Source organism: Malaclemys terrapin, chromosome 8 (assembly GCF_027887155.1).
Source record: "Malaclemys terrapin pileata isolate rMalTer1 chromosome 8, rMalTer1.hap1, whole genome shotgun sequence".
Classification (NCBI taxonomy): Eukaryota; Metazoa; Chordata; order Testudines; family Emydidae; genus Malaclemys; species Malaclemys terrapin.
In genome coordinates this window covers 58,400,763-58,406,762 of record NC_071512.1, presented here as the reverse complement: position 1 = coordinate 58,406,762, position 6,000 = coordinate 58,400,763, and the positions used below count along the sequence as shown (strand labels likewise).

General features: G+C 43.0%; 1 protein-coding gene across 1 annotated transcript in view; it reads left to right on the top strand.

The window, feature by feature from the left end:
• Nucleotides 1-482: 482 nt before the first annotated feature.
• PDC (phosducin) overlaps nucleotides 483-6,000 on the top strand; it is a 56,457-nt gene continuing 50,939 nt past the window's right edge. Inside the window, exon 1 of the mRNA XM_054038068.1 lies at nucleotides 483-520. The gene's annotated coding sequence lies outside the window, so the exon portion shown is untranslated. The remainder of the gene's footprint in view (nucleotides 521-6,000) is intronic.

Genomic DNA, 6,000 nt, shown 5'->3' with positions numbered 1-6,000 from the left:
CTAGTTATGAATTTTTTAGCTATCCTCAACAGATGCACCCTTAAAAAGTGAATTGAGTCTATAATACTTGCTCCACAGACATTCCAGGGCTCTTGAAAGCAAAATGCAACATTACTGTATCTTAGCTAGGAAAAACATGTAATTGTAACTGTTAACCGAAACAAGAGGTCAGGAGTCTCTGTCTCTGGTTCGCCTCCCTTCCCATATCTATCACCAGGGTTTGTGCTCCCAGATATGACTCAGACAGGATAACAGTACAAGATTTATTAATGCGATGGCAAGGACTCCCCAGGTAACAAGGTGAGACGGATAATAAAACAAGGCAGGCTATATCAATAGGGATCTATATACGGGGATCAAAACGACAATGACACTACCATCCCTGGCAGTTTGATTTGATGGTGTCTTCTCCTCTTCAGGATAGATGCAGCACGACAGGACGGTCAGATCCCTCAGATGGAGACAGGACCTCAAAGCAGAACCAGATGAGCACCTTCATGGGTAACTTGAGAGTATTCAGGTAAGTAAATCCCCCCCCCTTTACCTGCGTCATCGTGCGTGGGACAAGCAATCACTATAAGAGATGGATTAGGTGCGTGTAGGTAAGTATATTCCCTGTTTAAGATGTCCCTTGTGGGGTGAATGGCCTACCCTATTAACCCTCAGCCACTTGCTCTACCTCAAACAGCAACAAGACTCTGCCACTCTGGCGGGCAGCGCTGATCTAATGTGAGCACCACCCTTATATAGACGTAGGGTTGCTAGGCAGATTAGCCAATGACAGTAATCATCTTTTTCTGCCTAAACATGAAAAGGCGCCAAATTCAGAATGAGGAGGGGACAAGAAGGGTTTACAAAATGGATGCCTACTTGTCCTTTAGAGGATCCAAGATGGCCTTAGGACTTTTACCTCTACATAACAACAGCAAAATGTCATGCAGTCCAGCATACCTATGTACTCTGGAGTTCTTTGGGTGTTAATTGGAAAGTGTAGGATGTTGCCTTTTTCAGTTGCTTAGACACAGCTCATTTAAGGGTATATCAGTAAACTCTAGTAGAACACATAGATCCAATCTACTTTAAGATTTAAAAAAACCCTAAATCATATATTATGAGTAGCTTCCTGCAGAAGTTAATCTTTACATTCAGAAAAGTGTAAATGTACGACTGAACTTCCAAATTTATTTCAATTTTCATCACTAAAAGTGTACAAATGTAAAATATTGTATAGCTTTTTTTATAGTGATCAAACTATCTATATAACCACAATATAATCATGACCACTGGTTGCATTTAAAATTAAAGTTAATTAAGCCTCACACAAAATACGAGGGAAGCAAGTATTATCCCTGATTTTACTGATAGTTAAAACAGAGGTGCGGCAAGGATGAGTGACACCATAAGGCAGTGACAGAGCCAGAAACAGAATCTGGGTACCTGGGAATGCATTCCCCTGTTCTAACCACTAGACAAACAATGGTCCACATTGAAATTTGAGCACCAGGATTGTTTTTTTCCATTAAAAAAAAAACCAGGATTTATAATTGTGCTAAAAAAAATCAGCTTGGCTGTTAAAGTTATCAAAAATTAAACTAAACTAAATGCAAATTTAACATCTTTCCCGCTTTTATAATCCCCAAAAATGGCTTTGTTTGATAAAAGTAGATTTTTTCAAGATACATATTGCCCATAAGCATTTTACATAGGTGTCTGATGATACAATCTCACTAGCTCAAGGCCCAGGTATAATAATTGGGATAGGACAACAAGATGAAATGTCCATAGTGAAATGCACCCTAAAAGACCGAATTGGACTAAATGTTACTTCAATTAAACAGATTGTGCTGAACGGACTAAGATGAAGTGACATTCATATCCTGACATGTTGTTCTGTTCTCTTTCAATTGCTGCTTCAAACCATAGCCAGATCATGAAGCACATATGAACAGCAGAAGTTGATTCTTCTGTGTAACCAATGGATGGTTTCAATTGCTAACTTGCTGTGGAGATCTAGGGTCAAATCCAGCACTGACTGGAGGGTGAAAGTAGCAGGTACACAGCCATGAAACCAGCACATGGGACATGTTGCCAGAAGGAGTTTTCTCTGCTTCCGCAGTTCCTGGCTATGTGTTGCATATGTTAACATTCACACTAGCAGTTTAGAGGGCCAGATGCTCCATTTAAACCAGACATCACAACCTTGGAAGACATAGTATACATGGCTGGCACACTATAATGCAATTCTACCCTGCAGGATCCCTAAGCCCTATGTCTACCCCTAAGCCTCTCTTTGCCTGCTCTTACTATTGCTTGTGTAACAGCACAACAAAGAGCCCTTAATCCCAAACAATCAAATGCTTCTTTGCCAAAAAAAAAAAATCAAACAAGCCACAGGTAATAAACCAGACAATTTTAAAAAAAAAGTCAATACAGAACGATTCTGCACAGTTCACATATTGAACAAGAAGTACTCGAGCAAATTAAAACAGGGGTCAAGGATCAGCACACACTTTTCCTCCAAAAACAATTGCAACTCTCTGATTTTAATATATAAGAGCTCAAGATGTCAGATTATAAGAGGGAAAAGTTGTCTTCTTAAACTAAGTGCCCAAATGTTGATAGTATTTATTCAGGAAATCATTTAGCTATTCAGGGCTAGATTCTCAGTTGGGATAATTTGTCATAGCTGTCTTGACTTCATTGAAGCTATGTTAATTTACAAATCTGAGAATCTGACTCCCAGTCTAAAAAGCTAACAGAGCTAGAAGAGTACTCATGCTAAGCAAAAAGAAAAAAGGTGTAACTGTTAGGTTTTCAAACCATTTAAATGTTTCTCTTATTTAGGGTGACCAGATCACCCAAGTCAAATATCGGGATGCGGGGGGGCAAAAAAAAAAAAAAAAAAAAAAAACACTCTTCCTCCACAAGCGCTGGAGGGAGGCCCGGGAGACTCAGAGGAAGTGCGGGGCTGGGGTGAGTAAGAGTCCGGCCTGGCCCCGAGCAGGCAGGACTCAGTTGGGTGGTAGGGCGAGGAGGGGGCGGCCCGCGGGGCCAGGCGGCGGCTGTTCTCCCCCCCGGGCAGCGGGACTCGGGAGCAGCCGCTGCTGCAGCTCCCACTGCCGCGGGGGGAGGAAGGCTCCGGTGCATTTCCTTGTTTGTCCAGTGTCCCGACCGCACGTCGGTCGGGACGCGGGACAAACAAGGAAATATCGGGACAGTCCCGATAAAATCGGGACACCTGGTCACCCTACTCTTATTTCACAGATCGAAGTCATAGTAGGTTAGCAAGTACTGACAAATGTAAAAATAGACATTGTTATTTTCCATATATTGAATTTCAAAGCTAATATAATGACTCCCCTTTTCTTAACTAGCAGGGAGAAGAGTGTCTTTATTGGAGGCGACCCCATTTACAACTAGAGAGTCACATCAAAGAATTTTACTCAATATATTACATGGTGCTTCTTTGTGTTGTTCAACATTCATACATAAGCATTATGGAAAAAATAGAAGTGGCTTCTTTCTAAAATTGGAAGTCTTACTCTCTGCACAGGGTTTGCAATAGTTCACACGAGTTAAAATCCCTGCAATGGAGTAGACACAAAAGCTGCAAAGAGGAATATTGTGCCGACATGGCCTGCTCTTTTGTTAGTCCACACACCTTCAATTAGTAACTGCAGAATGATACATCATTTGGAGACAGACAAGCCACGTAGACATGACTGTACAATGCGGTGCTCTATGCACTCACTCTTTAAAATAAAGGTCAGTGCATGCAGTACAAAAAAAACTCAAAGGAAAGTATGTCTAACATTTGACATTTTGGGGAGCAGGGAGGGGAGAGAGTGGTTTAGAAGATTTCTGCCCAGCCACGCAGCAATCTAACAAAGACAGAACAGAAGACATTGCACTAGTCAATTTGATTATTTTGCCTAGCAATTATCTTTTGATAGCATGCTGTACTCCAACGCTTCACAGCCGGGAACTTTCATTACACAGAAGTTCCGCAAGTTGTGAAGTGGCTTCTTTGAAAATAGCCATACAATCAGTTTGGGAAGTTTTTCTTATCCTTTAAATATTTATATTGAAATAACCTGCTGAAATGTAAGTGTATACACTAAAAACCTTGCAACTAGAGATAACCAATTCCACTTCTTAAATCTCTCCCTACCACAGCAAGAAAACAAGTAGAAACCAAAACACACTGCTGGACAGGGTTTACAATTAAAACATTGGAACATGGTAATGGTTTATTTATTCCAATACCAGATAGTGGTTTATCATCGTTTTTGTTTTGGAATAAGTCCTGAAATATCTTCAGTGGGGTTAGATGACTCAGAGAATGCTTGCTAAGAACCGGACACCCTTATGCCATTTTATTATAAGCAAGGTTACGTTTATATCACAGAGGTCATGGAACTCACGGAATCCGTGACTTTCAGAGACCTCAGTGACATTCTCTGCTTCAGCCTCAAGGGCCGAGGAACTGGGGCTGGCAGCCAGCAGGGTCCCGTCATGGTTCCAGCGACAGCCTTCTCATGGGGTCCCCTGCAAGGTTCCAGCAACAGGCGACAGCCTCCTCAGGGGGTCCTCCTCAGGGTTCAGGAAGGATGGGGTCGGGGGCATCTTGGGCGAGCATCTGGGGGTGTCCTGTTTTCTCTTTGGGAAATACGGTCAACCTGCAGCTCCCAGACACCATGGATGGAGAGTATCAGAGGGGTAGCCGTGTTAGTCTGAATCTGTAAAAAGCGACAGAGGGCCCTGTGGCACCTTTAAGACTAACAGAAGTATTGGGAGCATAAGCTTTCATGGGTAAGAACCTCACTTCTTCAGATGCAAGTAATGGAAATCTCCAGAGGCAGGTATAAATCAGTATGGAGATAACGAGGTTAGTTCAATCAGGGAGGGTGAGGTGCTCTGCTAGCAGTTGAGGTGTGAACACCAAGGGAGGAGAAACTGCTTCTGTAGTTGGATAGCCATTCACGGTCTTTGTTTAATCCTGATCTGATGGTATAAAATTTGCAAATGAACTGGAGAGCCTCTCCCACCCCCTCACCCCCACAGCTTCCTGCTGCCGCGGGCAGAGGGGGAACCCCACAGCTCCCAGCCACCATGGTGGTGCGGGAAACCATGGAGCAGCAGCAGCAAAAGTCACAGACAGGTCATGGCTTCAATTAATTTTTGTTTATTGCCCGTGACCTGTCTGTGACTTTTACTAAAAATAACCATGACAAAATCTTAGCCTTAGTTATAAATAACAATACAGGACAAACTGAAAAGTGTAAAAATAAGATGTGATCCACATTAGAAAAGAGCACAAGCACTTTTGCTCTAAGAAAGAAATTGATTTACACTGCAATGACTAAAATGAAGGTCTTTCTCAAGAGAGAAAATTAGTTTTATAGGCTGGAGATGCTGCAGCAGTAGCAGAGGGTTGTGCTAGACTCACCACCCCTTTTTCCTGGGCCCCAAATTGCACAGCAGATAATGTTTCCAGAGCTCCAAATCCAGATAGACAGTAACCACCAGCAGCCCAGCCATCACCCCCAGCCTGAGTCTTAGGAGAATGCAAGAGGCCTCTGCTGGAGACACAGCAATACTAGAGAGGAAGTAGGTTAGCCTGAGGACTATTTTCCACCTCCCTTCCTCCCCACACCCCCCACATGCCAGTCCCTGGACTAAACACTAAGTAGTGTGAGGAGTGCAGGGAGAGTTTTATGTAGCGCCCCCCACCCCCCACCCCCAAGTCCCAGCCCAGGAGCCATAACTCCAGAGGTAAAGCCTGAGCCATGGTTAAGCAGAGACACTCAGGTCTGCTGCCAGAGATGCGCTATCATGTCTTCATGTCACTCTACCATGAGCTGCACAGATGTAGATTAGGAAGGAAAATAAGGACCCTAGAATATTGGCTGGCTGCCACCATAGGTGGAGAGGAAAAGTGAGTTGGAGAGAAAACAGAAGAAATAATTTAGGGCATTTAACTACAAAGAAAATCATTTG